At 48.5% G+C, this 22,683-nt stretch overlaps 1 pseudogene; it reads right to left on the bottom strand.

Moving 5' to 3' along the window:
• Nucleotides 1-517: 517 nt before the first annotated feature.
• The window catches only part of LOC147659207 (uncharacterized), a 35,961-nt pseudogene continuing 13,795 nt past the window's right edge, over nt 518-22,683 (bottom strand).

Raw genomic sequence — 22,683 nt, 5'->3', positions numbered from 1 at the left:
AGCAGCAGGTTGTAAGTAAAAGGTCAGTACAAGGTGGGGGGCCCTGGGGTGGCAGGGGCCACACCCAGAGCCATGGTGGAGTTACAGGGCGATCCAAAGGCTGGAAGGTACAGAAGGGTACCCTTTACAGGGGCACAGTAAGGGTGCTAAAGCCAATTATCCCCCATGGAGGTCCTCGCGTGGGATCCTGGGGGAGCGACGGCGCCCTGTAAGTCCCACGGGCGGTTGTGGACCTGAGCAACCGGGGGTTGCCTGCAACTCTCCGCCCACCATAGTAGGGAGGGACATAAGTAATGGGTGGACTGGAGGTCCGCCGGTGTGAGGGGCTAACCCTTCCCCCAAATTGACAACACCCCGTGGTTAATTCCACTGGGGTTTATGGCTCATCAGGTGGGCAGGTGACGAGGGGCTGCCTGCCCCTGGATCACCCATAAGATAACCCAACATGTTGGCATATTGTTATGCAAATAAACCTGCAACAACTTTCTCCACCAATCAATTGTGTTGTGTCTGTTATTCAGTTTATTGTTGTGAGAGGGCTGGGGTATGGGCCGATGTTGGCACTATGCTGGTTCAACATCAGCTAGGACTCAGGGGTGCTGCTGCTACGCATTTTGCTTAGAAGATCCATAGTGGCAGAAGACTGGACTTCAGGTACTTCTCCGTTCCTCGCAGACGGGATGTCCAAGCTTTCAAGGCTGTTCAAGGTGGCACTGTTGAACTCTTCATGGTGACTGCAGGAACAACAGTTTCCGAAAGGTTGCCAGGCTTCGGAGGGCATGTAAGTAAGTCTTGCTAGTTGGCAGCTGCAGCAGGCATATGATGGCATTATCAACATGCAGGAACAACCTCTGGGACAAGATTGCGTGTCGAACATCCTGAGACTTGATCACATGCTGTACCATATCAAAGTCCTGCTTCAGCTGCAGGGCTCCCTGAAGGCTGAATTTTATTTCATGGTGCAGGATAAGGTCCGTCCAGGCTTCCATGAACACCTGTAGGACTTGCGTCAGTGCAGCAATTTGAGACTCCTGTGGGAGTGATTGGATGCCCTGAAAAACTTGCCAAACTACAATCGGTACAGTGGCGGTGCCGAACTCACTCGGCTCACATGGAACATCTGACTGAAGTCGCAGCCTCCAGTGCTTTCCTGTTGGTATCTTCTGTAGAAAGAGGTCTGCTGCCATCCTCAGGCAGCCATCAGGAAACAGCTGCAGCACCTCAGATGAGACCTCTGAAGGCTGGTAGCTGCTTTGTGAATTTGCAAGCAAAGCTGTGCAACCTCTAGGCTCGTCCCTGGTTCCCGGACAGCTTGCAGCTCCAGCAGCTCTCGACATGCCACGCTCACTAGTACAGATATCTTTTCAGTTTCTGCAGTCAGAAGCATGAGATCTGCTTGGGTGACCAGTAGGATCTGGTTGATGGACCAGGAGGAGAGGAACTGGAAGGCTTTGGGCATTACCCAAACTGCAAACATACTACAAGGTGGTCAGATTGCGGCTGAGCACAGCTAGCTGGACAGATGGCAGCCCTGGGACAAGAGCACAGCGAGCACTGCATCTTCCTCGAGTGTAGACATTCTTAGAGAAAGCCAAGAGCTGGGAAAAGGTCCAGCGGCAGTCCAGCTATACTCTTCGAGTCTGCTTGAGTTAGGAACATATTTATCATTTAATCTAGATCCAAGTGCTCTACAGAACCACTGGTCCCAACCAATAAATGCTGTCCTTGTAAGCAGGAGCAAGCACAGGTACGAGCTGCCCAATATGCATTCTTCAGGAATGGAGGCATCTTACATCATGCCTTCCACACTTCGAGCCACAGCCATGCTTGCTTCTTCCTGGAGCAGACACATGATCCAGCACTGCTCCAAACCAAACCTCCAAACCATCACTATATATCCTAGGAGTTATCACACTTTACTTGTCGGTGGGACCCATGACACCGCGAGTCATTCATTCACACAAATCACCCTGCTCCCAAGATCAGTGAAAACCAGAGGAAGAGCCGCTGGATTAGCAGAGTGTCCTACTTCATCTATTTAATCTAAATTTTATACAATCTTTATATATCTGCAGTTTATTAGTTCTTACCATGGTTTAACTCTTAATAAAACATTAAGACACCCCACTATTTGGTCAATGGATCAGCTAGTAAAAGTTTAGTAATGGACAACAAGACCAGCTTAATTCTCCATTTTTAAATTTTTATTTAACGATTTTATCCCCTAGCATGATCCTATTTTATTTACCTTTAATTTGAACACCATTAAAACATTTAATTCACCTAAAGAAAAAGAAAGTTACATTCAAACAGTTTACATTTATTAGCAGAATAGTTCAGAAAAATAACTCAAAGACATATTACCAATTGTATTGGAAATGGAAATCAGAGTTAGCATAGAATGGTTCACTAAAACAGCCTCTCTATCGTTGTGCTGTGCTCCTTACCCAGACCTGCTGTCTCTCAAATCTGCTGTAACGCGATTAGCTTTGCTTACATTAAAACGGATTTTCTGCGCGTTTTGCCGACTTTTGCACTATAATTTAATCTGACGCTGTTGTAACGCTATTTATGTGATTTTGCTTCACTTGATCAGGAAATAGTTCATTGTAGCGCTTTTGCACACATTGTCTCATTATTGCATTTATCTTTGTGCCTGTGTGTACTTTCGTTTCTGCTGCCATTTTGCCTGGAAGCCCGTCCTCTAGAGCCCACCCTACCTCTCAGCTGAGCCTCCCTTGCCCCTCCCCCTTCACTCTCCACTTATGACAGATGCATTTGCGTGCAGCATTCACGCGCAGCGGTCGCGCCCCATGCGCGCCGAAGGTGCACCAAAGGTAAGCCCATCTACGCCCATCCGCGCCTGGACCGCGCCCAGCGCCAGACCCCCTGGCCCCCGCAAACCGCTCTCCTCCCGCATAACGTATGCCGCCTCCACCCTCCTAGCCCTCAACCCTGGACGCACCCCACAATGTTGCTTTGCCGCACCAGGACACACCCACGGACCCTTCGCCTGCCACTCCTGCAAGTTCGCCTGCATCAGGTCCCTCACCAAACCCTCTAACCCCAAACACAGCTCCGACTCTAACCACCTGAAATGTATCTTGCTGAACACCCGCTCGGTCCACAGACACGCCACTGAACTCTGGGACCTACTCGACACTGCTTCACCGGACATCGCCTTCCTCACAGAAACCTGGATGAACGCATCATCAGCACCCAACATCGCCATAGCCATCCCGGACGCTTTCAAGATCATCCGAAAAGACCGCACCAACCAAACTGGAGGAGGCATCGCAATCGTCCATAAGAACACCATCAGAATCACGACCAGCTCCGACGATAACCTTGCAACCGCCGAACACCTCCACTTCCAGATCCACACCGACCCCAGGACCACACTTAGAGGCACCCTCATCTACAGGCCACCAGGAACCCGTAATCACTTCAGCGAAGACATCACCAACTTCATCAACCCACATGCCCTTTGCCTCCGAGAACTACATTCTACTGGGAGACCTCAACTTTCACCTGGAAAAGATAAACAACAGCAACACCACCACCCTTCTGGACAACCTGGCCAATCTCAGACTCCCACAACATGTTGACACCCCCACCCACCTTGCCGGACACACGCTCGACCCTATCTTCACCTCCAGCAAGCACATCTCCTTCGATCACACCACAACTCTCCATTGGACGGACCACAGCTGCGTTCACTTCAGATACCACGATCCACAACCCCCCACAACCTATTCCTCGTAGAAACTGGAACAAAATCACCACTGACCAACTCCTCACTTCGCTCAACCAAAACCCTCCTGCCCTCTCATCGGACCCAAACGAGGCTGCCTCCAAACTCAAACAATGGATCACTCACAGCATCGACGAACTAGCACCCTTGAAAAACAAACTGATCAAACAAGGTAACAAAAAGGCCCCCTGGTTCAACGATGACCTTAAAAAATCCAAGAAACCATGCCATACTCTCGAAAAAACATGGAGAAAAAACCCAACCACTGACAACCTGACCACCTTCAAGGCTGCCACCCGCAAACACCACCAATTGATCCGAACCACCAAGAAATCAGCATTCAAGGATGGACTCGACAACAACGCCCATAACAGCAAGGAACTATTCAACATCGTCAAAGAATTGACCAACCCCACTACAACCTCAAACGACATCACTCCCTCCCAAGACCTCTACGATTCGTTATCCTCCTTCTTCTACAACAAAATAGCCGACATACATAACAGCTTTGAGAACACTTCCAAAGAACAGTCCACTCCACCCACCTCCGAACCTAAATCGCCCTTCAACAACCTTAGCGCCTGGAACCCAATCTCCACTGAAGACACCATCCGCCTAATGAACTCCATCCATTCTGGATCACCAGCCGACCCCTGTCCCCACCACATCTACAACAAAGCAGTCTCCATCATCGCACCCCATCTCCGTGACATCATCAACTGCTCCTTCAACTCCGCTACCTTCCCAGAAAGCTGGAAACACGCCAAACTCAGCGCCCTCCTGAAGATACCTACAGCAGACCCCTCTGAACTTAAGAACTACCTCCCCATCTCCCTCCTCCCATTCCCTGGCAAAGTCATCAAGAAAGCCGTAAATAACCAGCTCGCCGCCTTCCTTGAATCCAACAATTCCCTCGACTCCTCTCAATCTGGCTTTCGAGCCAAACACAGCACCGAAACCGTCCTCATTGCAGCGACAGACGACATCCGAACACTACTGGACAATGGAGAAACAGTTGCCCTCATCCTACTAGACCTCTCCGCCGCCTTCGACACAGTCTGTCATAGCACCCTCATACAACGCCTCAGTAACTCCGGCATACAAGGAAAAGCCTTGGACTGGATCATCTCGGTCCCCGCCGGGAGAACCCAGAGAGTCCGCCTCCCCCCATTCAAATCAGAGGCCACCGAAGTCATCTGCGGAGTACCACAAGGTTCATCTCTCAGTCCCACCCTCTTCAACGTCTACATGAGTCCACTCGCATCCATCGCACGACAACACAACCTTAACATTATCTCTTACGCTGACGACACCCAGCTGATCCTTTCCCTTACCAAAGACCCTAACACCGCCAAAACCAACCTTCACGAAGGCATGAAAGAAGTAGCCGAATGGATGAAAAAAAGCCGTCTAAAACTTAACTCAGACAAAATGGAAGTCCTCATCCTAGGATCATCTCCATCTGCCTGGGACGACTCATGGTGGCCATCGGCACTGGGCACAGCACCTATACCCACAGACCATGCACGTAACCTAGGTTTCATCCTAGACTCCTCACTCTCGATGACCAGACAAGTCAACGCAGGCTCATCCTCTTGCTTCAACGTTCTTCGCATGCTCAAAAAAATCTTCCGTTGGATCCCCTCCGAGACTAGAAAGACTGTCACCCACGCACTGGTCACCAGCCGACTGAACTATGGAAACACCCTCTACGCCGGAATCACAACCAAATTACAGAAAAAACTGCAACGCATCCAAAACGCATCAGCCAGACTCATTTTAGACATCCCTAACCAAGATCACATTACCGGTCACCTGAATGACCTCCACTGTAAGCATGGGCGAATTTTGCGAATCTCGCGTTCGCGAATTTTGCGGATTTGCGAATTCGCAATCCGCAAAATCCGCGAATTCTCGCGAATTTGCGGATTTTTTTTTTTTGGTGTTCGCAAGTGTTTCTGCCAGTTCGCGAGGATTTGGTACTAGTTCGCAATTGCGAACTTACTTGTCGGCTCGCAACGGTCGCGACTATGTTGTTTCTACGTCTGGTTCATCATCACAGCCTCCCAGCACCCTCTGTTTCACCACTGGCACCCTCTCTTTGACCCATGCCACCCTCTGTTACATCAATGCCACCCTCTGGTTCATCATCACTGTAGAAGATGGGGGGGAAAAGCAAGCCCACCTGCCCTGCTTGAACTGACATGAATTAATTTGGGGTTAGTTTATTAACAACACCTGCCCTGCCCCAACTGACAATAATGAATTAGGGGCTAATTAATGTGTCACTGAAAGAATTTGAAGTTCCAGCCTGGCACCTGCTTGTCTGCTCCTTTAGCTGTAAATCAGGACCTTTGTGGCATACAGTTAAGGTCAGAGCAGGGTCACACAATAGTTGCAAGCAGGCAACCGAATTCTGGAGGGCCCCCTCAGGAAGCACTACAGAGAATCGTTACAAATCATGAGATTGACCTTTTGCACCTGCTCATTGCTTTTGCTTTTGCTAAAATCGTTTTTCGGTTTTTTCGCGCTATTCGCGGGGCGCGGCGTCGTGCGAAACCGACCACGGAAGCCGCCAATTCGTGCGAATGAGCATTTTATTTTTTTTGCGGCTTGTTGTTTCGCGAGTTTTTTTGCAGTATTCGCGAGCCGCTTGCAGCGCAACACGCGAATTTACCCCAAGGTCGAGTACGGGCGCGGCCATTTTGTTTGCGTGACGTATTTCCGTTTCCGCCCGCTATGTATAATCTCGCGCAGTAAGCGCATTGCGAGTAGAGGTTCGCACAAGATCGCGTGGGAAATCTAGAGTTTCGCACGAGATCGCGAGGAAAATCTCGCGCGAACTTACTTTCGCGCTCGTGAACGGGCGCCGGCCATCTTGTTTTTCATTCATTTCCTGTGTCTGGGCATGGTGTTTAATCCTCTTGGTATCTTTGCCATCCTTTGCTTGTTTTCAGTTTTTTTTTTACGATTTTGCTTCTTATCTATCCCTCTCTTTTCCTAGCTGTATATTTTTGTCTTTTCTGCTATTTTTCTTTACTTTTAAACTACTTTTTTAAACTCTTTTCTTTTCTTCTTCCCTATCCTATTCTTTCTTAATTTTCTACTTCTTCCTACCTTACCTGCCCAGACCATGGTCAAGCCAGGCGCCGTGAAGCTGCCCAGGCACTTGAGGGCCGCAGCGGCGGCGGGGAGTAGTGCTGGACCCAGTGCCAGGACAGCATGCGGGAGATTGAGGGGGGAGCAGGTGACGCAACGGGAGATATTCAGCCCTGAGGAAGTGGGCGCGCTGGTCTACTTCGTCCAGCGCCGCCTGCCCAGGACCATCGCGGGAGGCGGCAGGATCGCGGCCGGCGGTTACAACATGCGGGAGCGCCGGAAGCGGTGGGAGAAGGTGTGCTGGGCCATATCCCACCTCTACGGGGTCCAGCGCACCTACAGCCAGGTCACCCATCGCTGGACGGACCTCCTGGACCGCAAGCGCGACCTGCTGGACCAGCTCGGCTTGGAGAGTAGTAGTAGCCATTTAATCACTCACTACTATGATGTTTTCTCCTGCTCTGTGTTGTTGTATTGCAAATATTTGTTTTTTACATGGAGCAAGCCAATAATGCCGCTGATGACGATTACATTGTAGTTAAATTATATTTCAAAATCTTCTGTGCATTTCAGGTGCACTGCTCTCCTTCTCAGTGGCGTTGCTACTATGCTTATTTGTTTTCTATTTCGTGGTCTCATTGGCCTGAGTAACTATTATGTATGAGTGTACTTTACAGAACTGCGTAATGCTAGACACTAGGGGGCGGATTATATTTACAAGCCCCTTGCGCCACGTTTACGTTGCCTTGCGTGACGCAACAGCGGCGTAAACATGCCGCATCCCTGCGAGTCATTTACAGCATGACGCATCTAGGGAGATGCGTCACGTTATAAAGCCATGGGCCTGCACCACAATGGGTGCGTTCCTAGTACGCAGGGTGGGCGGTCCGGCGGCTGTGCGCCTCGCAAAATTGCCTACGTGAAATCTACAAGATTTAACGCAGGCACTTCTGCGATGCTGCTACGTCAATTCAATTCCTTATGTCTGCTCGAAGCAGGCGAAAGGACTGACACAGCATGCTAAGTATTGGGTGGCCCTGAGCATTACTGGAGTTGCATTGCGTTGGCGACGTAACTCCAGCGATGCACCGCTCTTACGTGACGAGATGCGTCACGCAAGTGCCTACCCTTGCGCCAGGGCGCGCCGCATTGTAAATGAGGTGCATCTGCCGTGTCGCAAGGGTAGTTTTGCGTGACGCATTTGATCTGGCGCATCTCTGGAGATGCGCCAGAACGCGTAAGTAAGTATGCCCCTAAGGGGCAGAATTGCAATTACCGTCGCATCCCTGCAAAGTAGCAGGGATGCGCCATTAATTGTGCGGCCCGCTACCACCACCAAACATGGTGCGCCGTATTTGCAATGCGGCGCACCATGGGCCCAAAACGTCACCGAAGCTTTACTGCTGGAGTTGCATCGCAACGATGGCGCAGCTCCAGCAATGCTCTGGGGTACCCTATCTCCCCAATGCTGGGTCAAGCCGTACGTCTGCTTCAAGCAGGTGCAGGATTTGTGTGACGCATCATTGTCCTAAAGGTGACTGATTGAAATTTTGTAGATTTCCCTCAGCCACTTTTAGGATGTGTTCCAGCGCAGGAATGCCCTCCCTTGCGCCGGAACGCCCCCTGATGGTGCAGGGCTTTATAACGGGATGCATCTCCCAAATGCGTCACGTTGTTATAATATTATACGCCGCACCATGGCGCCCTTTTTTGTTTAGCTGCTGCGTCACAAAAGTCACGCAAGAACGGCGCAAAAGAGCCGCAAGGGGCTTAAATCTGCCCTGACGATTAATTGAAGACATTTCTTGTGGTCGAGCCGAGCTCTCACCTGGTTTCAACTTGATCTTGTTGTTAGAAGTCCATCTTCTGTCTGTGTGGAGAAAAATGGTGCGTGTTGAAAAAACAGCCTTCATCAGTTGTGCCAAAAAGTGCAGCAAGACAACCTTCCCTGGAAAAAGGGACATTTTTTTTAACTTTAAAGTAGACAGTCACAAATTACATTGTTTTCACATGTCTTCATTCCTAGACCAAAGACTACTGAGTGCTTTATTCTAACATTCTTAAATGTACTTTGTAGGTGGAACATCTGGTGGCGGGGCCAGTGTGGAGGTGGTGGTGCTCGACACGGAGGCGGAGGGCGATTCTTCAGGGGAGGAGGCGGCGGCTGTGAGAGTTGAGACGGTGGTGGTGGCGGCCAGAGGTAAGCTCTTATATATTCCTTACTTATTGAGATTGAAGACTAGCTGGGAAGGCAAGAATATGAGATGCATGGCTGGGTGAATGATGAAGCAATGATGGGTGGAAGGACAACAGCCTGTGTGGGTGACACAGAAACTGTATGTGTCCATATACCTGGATCATGCTACTATCTGACTCTTAGATAGCATATGTGTATCTAGAGCAGGGGTACTCATAGTACGGCACGCGGGCCGGTGGTGGCCCGGCAAGCCTTCCTTGGCGGTGCGCAGACCTTGCAGACAATCACTGCTCCCCCGGCCCCCACAGAGCAGAGGCTTTTTGGTATTTCACCTGTTAGCGCCCCTGCATCTCCACTCTGACAATCACTGCTCCCCCGGCCCCCACAGAGCAGAGTGGATATGCAAGGCCACAAAGAGGTGAAATAGAACAAAGCCTCTGCTCTGTGGGGCCGGGCAAGCAGTGATTGTCAGGGTGGAGATGCAGGGGCGCTACAACAAACAAAGCCTCAATAATATGTTAATGGTCTTTTAAAGACCTGTTAAGTACTTTGGTGTTGTTGTCTGTGTGTGCGCGTTGAGGAAGCGGTCTCAACCCGGGCTGAAGGCTGACACAGATAGACACACACACAGTGAGATGACAGAGGGGGAGGGAGAGGGAGGGCAGGAGGGAGAGAGGGAGGGCAGGAGGGAGAGCAGGAGGGAGAGAGATGTATGTAAATGCTGGGTCTGGTGGCTCAGTGGATGAGGGCATCTGCTGCAGGGACCTGTGTGCAACCTCATGGTCACAAGTTATCGTTTTGCTTTAGCCCCGCCCCCTCTGACTCCGCCCCCACCAGTGCGGCCCTCGGCCACAAACTACACTGTAAATTTAGCCCCTGAGAGAAAGTTTGTGAGTACCCATGATCTAGAGAGAGTAGACGGTCAGTGGATGAACTAAGTGTAACTTTGAAGAGCATGTAACACTGCACCCGCACGTCCGTTCCAGTGTAGGAAAGGCAAGGAAAAGAAGTTTTAATTTTGTCCAAATACTACCATCAATAGTAGCAGTAGTTTGTATTGCAAGCACAGCATAGATCCGGTTATTACGGTGGCCACTCCCTACCTCTCTTAATAAGCTTAGTAGTACTCAGTCATTCATGTGTGGATGTATCACTGGTCACTCAATAAAAAGCAAAGCACCTAAAGTCATCCCATATATAAGCAAAAACATCCCATGTGAAGTGATAGATAATCAGATTATTTATCTTCTTCAATTTTCCATTTCTAGTACTCATTTCCACTGTAGGGTGAAAGTTAAATTAATTAAGCAGTAGCCCTTGAGTTGTAACAGAGTATTCTCAGTGCCACCCGTAATAGAAAAGTAAGAGCTTCACCACCTGCATGTACTGGACGGGTACAGTAACGCAACGCAAGTCTAGGTCACTCCTCATGGCGTGCGTCTCTTTTTCTCGGGTGCAAGTTTACTGCGCTGGCATTATGCCGGCTTGCAGAAGATAACGTACCAATTTTCCTAAACAAGCGACAAGAAGAAGAATAAGACTGGTGTACTTTCATAGTCGACTCCAATAGAAGTCCATAGTGCTCGTAGAATTTGTTCCTTAAACTCCCACTAATGTTAGAGCAAGGATGAAGAAGTGTGAGGTTAGATAGACACTGGCCTCAATAGTTATGTAATGCGCTTGCAAGTTGCTAGTTGTAGTGCAACACAAATTTCTGCTGAATGATTGAGTTAATCTTAAAGAGCATTGGTTACAGACTATGTCTTTCTTTCTTCATATAGGTTCTCCTTCCAAACGAACAAGGAGGAAGGAGCTGGCTAGAGCGGCCCGGCAACGGAGGATCGATGCCACTGTGGCTGAATATCGGCGGCTGGTGGCCCTGGAGGACGAAGAAAGTGTGCAGTCGACCACAACAACTACGTCGTCTGCATCGGCCTCCGTTCCCCCACGGGCTGCCAGTGCCACCCAGCACAGTGGTCCACCCAGACTGAGCCGGGCTGCCAAAGCCAAACGCCACCGCCGAGTAGCAAGGACAACAGCTTCCTCTCACAGCCGTTGCACCTACAAGGCATTGAAGGCACGCCTGCGCCGCAGTACCCTGATGGTGTCCCGCCTCCAGCAGGAGCTCCACCACTTTTCAAAGGAGTTGGAGGGGTCCGCGTAGAGCACGCCTTGCTCCGCCAGGAGCATGATGCCCTGGCCCAAAAAGTTGACAGCATCCACCCATAGTGTCCCTTGCCCCTTTTTTAGAGACTTTTGGGGGGTGGGAATTGGGAGTTGGGTTTTTGGGGACTTTTGAAGGACAATCGTTGGGGTTAGGGAGGGTCTTTTTATTTTGTTAGGGATATAAATATACTTTTTCAAACTTTATCTGAGCATACCCGTTTCTTACTGCTTGCCTGGTGGGTGGGGGTTTAACAGTGACTTTGTTTTCCTGAAAGTTTAGTTCCATTTTCTTCCTTTAAGTGTAAATGCCCAAATGTTTTCAACACTAAGTGCCTCTCACAGACTAAGTGAAGTGAATCCAAGAGTCCTAGGACTTTAGTAGTACTACCTTCAGTCTCTCGTCTCTCCTACTAATACTCCATTATACCCCCAAACCACCAAACGCTTATCTTACCTGTAATTTGTGTTTGAAAGTAGGGCTAGACCCAGGGCTGGCTCCACGGGAAACAGCGAATAAGGTTGGCAATCTTGTTCGGATAAAATTTCCTCATAGCGGTGGTACTAGTGGTGTGACACAGTGGCAGTTGCATGCCTATGAAAAAAAAGAAAATGAAATCTGGTTTGTCCTCCTGAGCAATTCAACGGTACAACTGAGAATATAGCAGGTGACAGATGTACAGTAGAACAGTGCCACATTGTAGCCTAACAAATGGTAAAGTATAACTACTAATTCGGTTGAAGTTCTTTGACATTAGCCATGGTTTTTTGTCAAGCAGAGTAAGAATATATCCTCGGATTTCTTCACCAGCCTGTTGCTATCACCTTATCCTCCCCAGCAAGTGTGTGGATTTATTGCTGTAATTTAGTCACACATCCCGGGGGAAGAGGGTTAGGGTTTGAAAAATGGATGGGTACGGGGGTTTTTGGGAAAGGTTTTGGGAGACAAGAAAAAATAGCACAGCATAGACAAACAATTGTGAACATAAACAAATCTTTGGGTACAAACCTATCCATCAATCTTTGAAAGTGCATGCACTACTGCATGCATGTCAGTGAAAAGTAAGTAGTACTTTCGACAACTGTGGAAGAAAGAATGCGACAGTACAGGGCCTGTGTGGAATTATTGATAACGATATTCAACATAAGGTCTCTGTAGCCAGATACCCGAGAGCCTTGCTGGTCACTATAAATCCATTCACAACAACACTCAATGGGGTTGGTCTGGAAGGTATAGAAGATAGAAAAGGAGAAATTGCTTTTTTTCTAGGTGTCCCCTCACTCACCAGGGTTGCCCCTTGGTGACATGCTTCATCATTGGGGCCATCCCAGTCCTCTACGGCCTGGGGCGTGCTGCGACTTGCGAATTGCGTAGGAGCACTTACAAATGACTATGTGTGGTGCAGATGTGATAGTGGAGTGGACTAAGTGATGTGTTAAGGGATCAATTTAGAAGCAGAGAGAGATCCAAGAAATGCAGTCACAGTCAGAGAAAAAGGCAAGGGATACTGTATCTATGTGGTTGTAGTTGTCCTGTTGGAAGTGGTAAGTAAGTTGCCTGCAGAAAAAAAATCCTCTTATTAGCGGCACTCCTCCATTGCAGCCGACGCTTCGTCCATCGATGTTGGTCACCAGAAGACACCCTGTCCTCTGCCTGCCTGATGCTGAATTGTGGCTCGCTACTGTGAAGCCTGACTCCATCCTTTTTTCCCCATTGCAGAGACTGAAACCCGGCCTGTAATTATTCAACGAAAAACAGGAAGTGATATAATATTACAACACCACTGATAAATAAATATAAGGTATGTAGGCTGTGGAGTGCAAAAAGTCACAATTTGATTTTCCTAGTAGACAGTACAATATTTTTGAAAGTGCGTACTCTGTCTGAGTCACCTTTTGAAGGATAAATAAGTATGGGCAAATTAATGTAGCGGATCTTTCCCCTCAAGCTAGGTGTACTGTAAACTGTGTTTTAGAACAAAATTAGATCTTCCTAGCAGTGCTCCCACCCAGACCCTTACTAAAGCCAGTCGCAAAAATGTAGAAGACCCCCAATCAAATCTCAAAAAACGAGGCCTAGCCGAAAACTGGTGACAAAACTTACTTTGAAAGTAAAAGTAGGCCGAAGTACCCCCTTCCTAATTACCCCTTACCCACCGTGGATTGCATTCAAACCACTTGCAAGCAACCAAGCAAAATTAGCCATAGCCAGCATCGCTCCAAGACTCGAAATCCCCCCCACTCAAATACATGCAATAGAAATACTGCTAACCCTAACGAACCCTAAGTTAAGAATAGTGGCAAAGGCTTTCTTTAACTATGCCTAATCCCCCCTTTCCCACCATGGATTTTCTTCAAATGACTTGCAACTGAAATTACACATTCTCACGAGTGCTCTAAGACCCCAGAACTCAGTTGCAAAAATCTAGAACTCCCCGAAACACATGCAATCCTGCTGCTAGGGCTAACCCTAACGAACCCTAAGTTACAAAAAGTGCCAAAAGGCTTTTCCGCGAGGATTTTGTCCCAACCACTTCTACCCGGTATTAGACCTTCCCAGGAATGCCCCAAGGCAAAGACCCGCCAACCCAACCCACCCGCCAAGAAGCATAACACCCCCAAACAGGCCAAAAGCAAAATCTCATACTTGCAATATTTCTCGGCCTTCGGTCCAAACGCGCTGCGTAGCTAGGCCATAAGTCGGGGTTGCCACGACGGATTTCCTGAAAAGCAAATGCAATCAAGATTAGAGTGTCCCAGCAGTGCTCCCAGACCACGAAACTCACCCACAAACACCAGGAAGCCCCCCAAACAGGCCCCCGAAAATGCTACATTGAGCAAAATGTCAGAAATAGCCAAAAAAAAATCGGCCTGGATTTTGTCCCAACCACTTCTACCCGGTATTAGACCTTCCCAGGAATGCCCCAAGACACGCCAACCCACCCGCCAAGAAGCATAACACCCCCAAACAGGCCAAAAGCAAAATCTCATACTTGCAATATTTCTCGGCCTTCGGTCCAAACGCGCTGCGTAGCTAGGCCATAAGTCAGGGTTGCCTCAACGGATTTCCTGAAAAGCAAATGCAATCAAGATTAGAGTGTCCCGGCAGTGCTCCCAGACCACGAACTCACCCACAAACAGACGGAACCCCCCCTAAGAGCACCTCAAAGGCAAGCAAGTCATCAAAAACACAAAAAAATTTCCGCCTGGGATTTGGTCCAAAACACTTTTATCCGGTATTAGAGCTTCCCAACAATGGCCCCAGAGCCGTCAACCCAGGAGAAAACGAGTAGAAGACCCCCAAACAGCCAAAGAGCAAAAGTACAAAAATGGGGACTTAGTCAATTTTTCACAAATTTCCCAAATCACTCCGCGCGCGCTCTGCAGCTAGGCCCTAACTCCCCTCTGCCACCATGGATTTGCTTCAAACCTCTTGCAAAGTAAAGTATATATAGCCAGCAGTGGGCCCAGACCCCGAAACCCACCCACAAACACCAGGAAGCCCCCCAAACAGGCCCCCGAAAACGCTACATTGAGCAAAATGTCAGAAATAGCCAAAAAAAAATCGGCCTGGATTTTGTCCCAACCACTTCTACCCGGTATTAGACCTTCCCAGGAATGCCCCAAGACACGCCAACCCACCCGCCAAGAAGCATAACACCCCCAAACAGGCCAAAAGCAAAATCTCATACTTGCAATATTTCTCGGCCTTCGGTCCAAACGCGCTGCGTAGCTAGGCCATAAGTCAGGGTTGCCACGACGGATTTCCTGAAAAGCAAATGCAATCAAGATTAGAGTGTCCCGGCAGTGCTCCCAGACCACGAACTCACCCACAAACAGACGGAACCCCCCCTAAGAGCACCTCAAAGGCAAGCAAGTCATCAAAAACACAAAAAATTTTCCGCCTGGGATTTGGTCCAAAACACTTTTATCCGGTATTAGAGCTTCCCAACAATGGCCCCAGAGCCGTCAACCCAGGAGAAAACGAGTAGAAGACCCCCAAACAGCCAAAGAGCAAAAGTACAAAAATGGGGATTTACCGTATTTTCCGGCGTATAAGACGACTTTTTAACCCCTTAAAATTTTCTGGAAAGTCGGGGGTCGTCTTATACGCCGGATACAAAATTAGACCGTCTGTTTTCATGGTTTGTTTTAACAGCGCGGACTACTCCTGAAGGTTCCTGCGCTTCCGGCCCAGCCGGAGGTGGGGGAGGGTGGCTCTAATCCGCCCGCAAGCCACAGAGTCGAAGAGTCGAAGAGCATTGCATCCTGGGGGCTCCCGCGCACAATTGGCTTTCAAGCCGCAACTTCGCTCCTACTTCGCCCCTACTGCCTGGTGGGTACCCCCGAGGCCTCCCGCAGAAATTGGCAGCCATAATGCCGGAGGATTCCCGCCGGCTCTTGCATCGGTGGACAACGCTGAGGATCCGCGATAGCATCCACGGAGTCGGAGGACGCCGCCGGGCACTTGAGCTTCTTCACTGCGGTAAGCTGAGCGTACTCGGAGGACTAGCGGGTGGAGAGATTACAGTAGGCTTGCAATATTCCCAGCATACAAGCAAGGTGGAAGAAACATTTCCCGCCTAAGTTACATGGTTCAAAAGTGACAATAGCGAGCAACCAAAATACATGAGGTAGCAATCGGTACATTACAAGAGAAAAAAGTGATAAGTGTGCAGGTTACCGGTATAACAAAATACATGAGGTAGCAATCGGTACATTACAAGAGAAAAAAGTGATAAGTGTGCAGGTTACCGGTATAACAAAATACATGAGGTAGCAATCGGCACATTACAAGAGAAAAAAGTGATAAGTGTGCAGGTTATAAAAGCGTACAAGGTACAAGTAGAGCGTTGGACTGTGCTGGAAGTGGGGGTAGTCTTATACGGCGAGTATAGCACAAAACCTAAATTTTTATCAAGCAAAGTGGGGGGTCGTCTTATACGCCGGGTGGTCTTATACACCGGAAAATACGGTAGTCAATTTTTCCCAAATTTCCCAAATCACTCCGCGCGCACTCTGCAGCTAGGCCCTAACTCCCCTCTGCCACCATGGATTTGCTTCAAACCTCTTGCAAAGTAAAGTATATATAGCCAGCAGTGGGCCCAGACCCCGAAACCCACCCACAAACACCAGGAAGCCCCCCAAACAGGCCCCCGAAAACGCTACATTGAGCAAAATGTCAGAAATAGCCAAAAAAAAATCGGCCTGGATTTTGTCCTAACCACTTCTACACGGTATTAGACCTTCCCAGGAATGGCCCAAGACACGCCAACCCACCCGCCAAGAAGCATAACACCCCCAAACAGGCCAAAAGCAAAATCTCATACTTGCAATATTTCTCGGCCTTCGGTCCAAACGCGCTGCGTAGCTAGGCCATAAGTCGGGGTTGCCACGACGGATTTCCTGAAAAGCAAATGCAATCAAGATTAGAGTGTCCCAGCAATGCTCCCAGACCACGAAACTCACCCACAAACAGACGGAACCTTCCCTAAGAGCACCTAAAAGGCAAGCAAGTCATCAAAAACACAAAAAAATTTCTTCCTGGGATTTGGTCCAAACCACTTTTATCCGGTATTAGAGCTTCCCAACAATGGTCCCAGAGCCGTCAACTCACCTGCAAAGAGGTACAACAACACCCCCACAAGTGCTGAGTCTTTCTTCATTGGGCGTAAACCAGCCCTCTGGTTTGATGGAAATAGGAGTCTGGAGGAGGAGGATAGCGGAGCATGTTCTTCTGAACTTGTGAACCTGAGGAATGCAGACTGCAGCAACTTCAAATCAATTAGCAAACCAGTGAAGACAGTTCTGCTGATGGGCTTGATTTTGTGATTATCTGATTAAAGTTTGAAATATATTAACTGTGCACAACAAAGAAAGACAGACACACAGGAATAAAAGTGAATAGGGACGAAAAAGAAAGTTATTGATTCGTTGTCTCATTTTCAGGGCTCGGTATCACGGTCCAGGAATAAGAATAAGGCTTCGTCATCATACTCTGCGAATTCAGGCAGGGTGAGCTCAGTGTCACCTGACAGAGTAGAAATTCCCTCATCTATGTTGCTGGCCACCTCCTCTTCATCCGGCACGCTCTCTCGTACTCTGAAATCTGGTGGTATGAGGTGCTGATTCATCTTGATCATTGTTAACCTCTCCACATTTTTGGGCGAGAGGCGGCTCCGTTTGGGAGTTACAATGCCACCAGCAGCACTGAAAACCCGTTCAGAAGACACGCTTGCGAGTGGGCAAGACAAGTAGTTTAAAGCCAGGTTGGTGAGCTGTGGCCACAATTCTTTTTTCCCATGCCAATATGCCAATGGGTCAGAATTAACATAGACCTCTGTTGAGTCATTCAGATAGTCCTTCACCATCGACTCAAGGTCCTCATCCAAGGTTCCTCCACTTTGCTTAGCTCTTGCTGTGCCTCTGACCTTTTGAGAACCAAACCCACGCAGAGCTAGCCAATCCTCTTCAGCCTCCAATGTTTCTGTTGTGTTTCGTGCAGATGATCCGGTTGCCGGTGTCTTTAACGGCTGAGAGGTCACTTGTGCCACAGCCACAGGTGCAGAACTGGATTGTTTTGACTGGGGATGGCCTGCTGATGTACTGCCATTTCCTTCAATTTCCAGCCGTTCTCTTTCAAACCTCTTGGCTGACAAGGCTAGCCAACGTTTGTACTTTGGAACATGTTCATCATCAAAAGGAAAGAATGCTTGGCCTGCCAGCGCCTTTTTGTAGCGTGGATCCAGAATAGTAGCACAAATGTAATGCTCTTCTGAGTGGATCTTTTTAAGACGTTCATCACCTTGTAGGAGCTCTAATAATTTCTCAGCCAGAAGCAAAGAGTCTTGGTTTTTGTCATCGTCTGCAAACACAGAACACACCTCCTTCAGTTGGTCCTCCAGCATGTACAACAATGGGATAGCTTTTCCCAAATTAGAGTCCTCCTTGCTGACTGCACGCGTGAAGAACTCAAAAGGACGAAGCATGCGTGTCAGGCTTTGAACTAGGTTCCATTGCGCCGCACCCATCCTCATCTCCTCTGTACCCTCTGTAAGGAAATATTGATCGAGTTCCTTATACTGCTCATACAGACGCTCAAGCATGTAGAAGGTTGAGTTCCAACGTGTTACCACCTCCTGGATGAGTGCTTTCACTGGCATTTGATGTTGATATAGCAGGCTCCTCAGCTGCTTCCGGGCCTTAAAAGAATGGCTGAAATGCTTGCACATTTTTCGGCAGGTGTCCAATACACTGTACGCTGCACTGCCTTTATTACCCAAGAATTTTTGGACAACCAGGTTTATACAGTGCGCCAAACACGACACTCTGAAATAGTCACCGTCCCTCATGGCCTTAACTATATTGGCGCCATTGTCCGTGGAAACATAACCAACCTGGCGTTTTAGTGGGGACAGCCACTTAAGGACCTTTGTCTTAAAGACATCCAAAATGTTTTCTGCTGTGTGACGTTTCTCCAAACCAAACATGGCTAGTGTTGCATGTTTCCGAGCAGCTTTAAAAACAATGTCCGTGTTAACACCTGTGTTTAGCTTTGCTTTAGCCCCTGAAAAAGAGACCCAGTGTGCAGTGATGCACATGTAATCAGCGCCTGCGCCACTGGTCCACATGTCTGTTGTCAGATGTATAGTGTGAACAGCACTCTTCTGCAAAGCTGCCCCAATCACCTTCAGAACATCTTCATGTAGTGCTGGAACCGCAACTCGGGCAAAATAGAACCGGCTAGGAACCTTCCATTTAGGGCAGAGCGCTGCCACTAATTCTAGAAAACCAACCCCTTCTACAAAAGAAAAAGGGAGAAGGTCCAGAGCTAGCATTTTAGCCAGCTTAGTGTTATACAGACGCGTCAGTGGGTGGTTGCGTTCATATTGCGTTTCTGTAAACAACATCTTTTTAATGTTGCCCTGGACCAAGGATTTACGGGATGATGATGATATCTTCGACCCAGTTACGCTCGCTGATGAACTTTTCCGCATTGATGTCTCACTCTCTCCCACACTCTTAGTGTGGCTCACATGGGGTGCGCTGCTGACAGGGGTACTGGGTGTAAGTGAAGTGTTTGAATCGTCTTCTTCCTCCTCGTCATCATCAGATGAAAAATCAACGTTTTCATTACGTGCAATTCTGGCTTGATTAAACGCCTCTAGGTGCGGAAACCATTGGACAGGGTGCGCTCTCTTAAGATGACCTCTCTGGCCTCCGGTACCATAGTTAGAACCAAGCTTACCACGACCAACTCGAACCTTACAAAGGCTACAAATGGCTACGTTTTCCATTTTTGGGCAAACACTAAAGAAGTCCCAAACTGGAGACTTGAAATGTCTTTGGGGGCCGGAGGAGGCGGCGATACTGGTGGTGGTGGTCCTGCTGCTAATGCCAGATGAAGTGGAGGATGTGGATTGCCGAACTTCAGTACTTTTTGCACTTTCACCACCACGAATTGAAGTCGAGGTGGGTACCTTCTTGCGAGGAAGAAATATGGAAGCGGTAGGTTTTGGTGTACTACTTAACTCCAAATCTAATGATTCCATTTCCATTGCCTCCTCGTCGACATCATCATCACGCTCAGCAGCTTCTCGGGATAGGGTCAAAATGTCTCTTTGCTACATGCCCGGTGGGGCTGCAGTGACCTTTGTGATGACTGGCTCGTCGTCATCGTGAGAGGCTTCATCACCAGCAGTATCTATCACTTCTTGTTGAGCCTCATCACACTCCATAGCTATGAGTTTTTCGACGACCTTCCTTTTACGCTTAGGTACCTTTGTCAGATCATGGTGTGCCTCACTCTCAGGCTGCGGTGATGGTACCCAATCGTCATCCAGATCATCAGTAGGAGGTGGGCTTGAAGAAGATGTAGACACCCCCCTTGATCTTTTCCTTGCTGGGGATATGGAAAACAGTGAATGATCATCAGGAGGAGTGGCTTCCAATGATACCTCGGCTTCATTGTCGATTTTCTGATGTGCCCCTACTTCGGGAGGAACAACTATTGTGGGCACTTGTGAACCTCCATGCACCTTTGCTTGCGCATCTCCTTTTGCTGCCTCTCCTTCCACATATACTTGGGCGTGTACTTGCACATGGTGTTGTTGTTGCGGCTGTGGTTGTTCAACACTTGTCAGATGAGTTACAACAACCTGTGTTGATTCAGGGACATTGCTGCTACTTTCTTGCGATGAGCCAACATCACTGGTCGATGGTGATTGGAGAAGTACACTGACTGCCTCTGAAGCACTCAAGGGCTTTGACTTAAGTTGGCGTGGTGGTGGAGGCACTGAACCCAATGGAGCAGGGGTGCTGCTCCCAGCTTGGTCCCCAGCAGATCCTGCTGCTGCAGGCGTACTTTTTTTTTTGCTCCCAAAAAACATGGCGGGTGGCACACCAGCCTCCTTGGTAACTTGCTTCTTCTGCTCCTTACTAGCAACTTTCTTGCTAGAGGAGCTACGGAGACCTTTTTTTGGGGCCATCTTCTTCAGAGCAGGTCAGACAGCAGGCCGCAGTTGCACGGATTGTAGAGTTGTCTGAGGCCAGACGTGACGTCGCGTGACGTTGTGCTGCACACACACACCGCTGCAGGACTTCTTCCTGGCACTGGTGGTTCTCTTGAGTCTTGTGCACCTAAAAACAATGGAAGACAGAGGAACATCAGTTCAGTTATACAGCACAAAAAAAATCGAAAAACACTGCAAAATCAGCACAATCCCAATCCATCCATGCCCTACATGATGTTTAAGTTCAAGACAGCCCACAGAAAGACTAGGCCCATGCTAGACTCAAATACCCCTGGTGAAAAGGCCACAAGTACAGCCCCAAAAAACGAAAATCACTGAAAAATCAGCACAATCCCAATCCATCCATGCCCTCCATGATGTTTAAATTCAAGACAACCCACAGAAAGACCAGGCCCATGCAAGACTCACTACCCCTGGGCATAAATAAAGGTTGAAAAGTAGGCAAAATGGTTGCAGGCCTAACAGCAAAGCCTGCATTCAAAATGGCCACTTGCCTGCCAGCACATGGCCAGTGCCTGTAGCTGCACTCAAAATGGCCACCAGCCACATGGCCTGTCCCTCCCCATGAACACCCCCAAAAATCGAAAAACACTGCAAAATCAGCACAATCCCAATCCATCCATGCCCTCCATGATGTTTAAATTCAAGACAAAAAAGATAAGCAAAATGTTTGATGATCACAGTCACTCTAGTTGAGTGGGATCACAGTCACTCTATTTGAGTAGGAAAGCCCTCACACACCGACCTAGTCAGTGTCATGCTTCATCATCGGGCCCCACCGAAGAGACCGAGTGTCTCTTCGGTGTGCTGCGACGCCAGAAAGACTGCGGAGCTGGTTGTGTGGGGAGAAAGTGTTGTGAAGGTTCTCAAATTAAAAGTGACTAATAGGGTATCAAAAAAAACTTTAATAAGTGATCCCTAAGACACGAGTAAGTGGTAATATGTGTCTGAATTTAAAAGCCAAGGTTATTAGGATCTAATTTAAATTCAGCTAAATACCACAAATTAGTTAAAATCAGTCAACATGTTTCTGCCTTTGTGGTATGTATTCACCATGGCATTCTTCAGGACTATAACCCCGGCGGTATGGACACTCTAATAGTCCACCCTAACCTGGGGACGTGAAAGTGAAAAGGAAAGGTGAAAAAAGTGCTTAAAAAATGGGAGAGCAATTTGCTCAATCCAAAAACCCCAAAATTCGGGGTGTATCAGCACCTGTAAGGAAAGATAAACAGACAAACATATAGAGACATACATACAATTAGTATATGTCAGCGTAGACTTATCGTAGTGCTCCTAAGATAGTGGCAAACCTGTGTGTGCACACAATAGAAACTAATTGTAGCACCATCCAAGTAGCCCTTAGGGGATGATTATATTGGCTAAGAGGTGAAGTGCTAGAGGTGGTTTAAAAACTACTATTGTAGTGAAAGGGATAAAACGCGGTGTGAATTCTCCATGAGAAGGGATCAATATGACCAAATGGTCAGTGACCCCCACAAGATGGTAAAAGATGGAGAACATCTCACTTTAAAATAGGGCGCTACTTGCACCATGGGTCTCGGGAGGGGGGTTGGAGCGCGATTGGCACATCCTAAGAGAAAAAGTACAGAGTCGAAATGTCAGCATAACCCATACAGCACACAGGCACTTAGCTTTGTTAGTTGTGGTGATCGTTCCGCTGTAGATGTAAACTCACGCCCTCAGCGCTCACAGCCCGCTTGCAAACCTACTGCAACCCTCTAGACCGGACCCCGACGATGGAGAGCGGGGCCGGTGAATGGGTATAAGAGCGCTTTGTTTACGCGCTCGATTCCGGGTTTGGGCGTGCCTCGCTGCTCTCGCGATGGGCGTGTCTTAGCGAGAGTGAGGCTTGAAGCGCACACGCCCCTTGGACGGAAGGCGTGTTACTGATCGAATCGAGGCTTTCTTTCAAC

This window comes from Lissotriton vulgaris, unplaced genomic scaffold (genome assembly GCF_964263255.1).
Source record: "Lissotriton vulgaris unplaced genomic scaffold, aLisVul1.2 SCAFFOLD_2225, whole genome shotgun sequence".
In the NCBI taxonomy this organism is placed as follows: Eukaryota; Metazoa; Chordata; class Amphibia; order Caudata; family Salamandridae; genus Lissotriton; species Lissotriton vulgaris.
The sequence above is the reverse complement of the archived record's forward strand: the minus strand, read 5'-3'. Positions and strand labels throughout refer to the sequence as shown.